Here is a 1297-nt window from a genome sequence, read left to right as displayed (position 1 = left end):
ATCGTCATGACGATTATTTTGCACACCCTTAACTGGAACTGACATTTTTTAGTTTATAATCCTAAATAGAACTGTTAACGAGGCTTATGATTTTTTTGTTACTTTACTTATTAACTTTTCGATTAGCTTTTTACTTTTTAATTGTTTTTATTTTTCCCTTTTCAATTAAGTTTTGAACTTTTTTTTTCCTTTAATTTTTAACATTAAAGGAACCTTTTACCTTTTTCTTTCATTTTTAACATTAACTTTTTACCTTTTTAACTTTTCTATAAAATTTTTACTTTTTTAACTTTTTACCTTTTTTTCTTTAATTTTTAGCATTTAATTAACTTTTTACCCTTTTTTCTTGACTTTTTGACTTTTTACCTTTCTTTTAATTTTTTACATTTAATTAGCGGTTTTCCCTTTTTCTTGAATTTTAATATTTAATTTACTTTTTACCTATTTAACTTTTTGACTTTTCAATTAACTTTTTACCTTTTTTATTTTTAACATTTAGCACAGGATAACGATACATCCTGGAGCCAGACTGATAAAGAAGAGCCAGCTGTGATCCTGAGGCGTAGAGGCCAATAGGGTCAGAGGTCAGGGCGTGGATGGCCTTTCAGTTCCTGACAGGAACAGCTAGGCATCCACCTGATGCAACTCATTAGGTATAACAAACAGGAGATGGCGCTGTTCGGGGGCCGAGGTGAGAGCAGAGCGACCCTGGGTTAACTTTGAGCGGGAACTGCACGGCGCTCCGCTCCGTTCACACGCTCTGGTGCCGACTCCCAGCTATTTCTATAATCTATAAAATTAAAATCGGATTCGTGTCACGTCAGGCTGCTTGGTGAACGTAGCCTTAGAGTCTCTTATTATTTCAGTAAAGGATTAATCGCGATGAATTCAATTAATTGTTTCAGTCCTACTAGCGACCATGGATGATCGCTACCTTTCAAGGTGCAACGCAAATTTCAGTCCACTTTTTTTCATCCACCAGACGTTCGGACGCTCATCTAAAGCCACTATATAGTGATTAGGGCGGACGATGGGACACAGCCACATGTACAACGGATGTTTTTATTATTCCTTGGAGCTTCTGTCTGACCCTGGATCTGTGGGAAATCAGACGTGACGGAGGATAAAAAGCAATCCGATGCTCAGCGTGAGGAGTAACACCATCAGATGCTTCGGCTGATCTGCAGGATTCTCACTGAAAGCTCCGATGAGACAAGAAGAGCGGCTTCAGTGGTTTGGGACTAAAGGAAATCCTTCCTTATTGATCTGCGAGCAGCGCTGTCCAGCAAACAATCAC

This window comes from Cyprinodon variegatus, unplaced genomic scaffold, assembly GCF_000732505.1.
Source record: "Cyprinodon variegatus isolate N-32 unplaced genomic scaffold, C_variegatus-1.0 Scaffold942, whole genome shotgun sequence".
NCBI classification, from domain to species: Eukaryota; Metazoa; Chordata; class Actinopteri; order Cyprinodontiformes; family Cyprinodontidae; genus Cyprinodon; species Cyprinodon variegatus.
The sequence above is the reverse complement of the archived record's forward strand: the minus strand, read 5'-3'. Positions refer to the sequence as shown.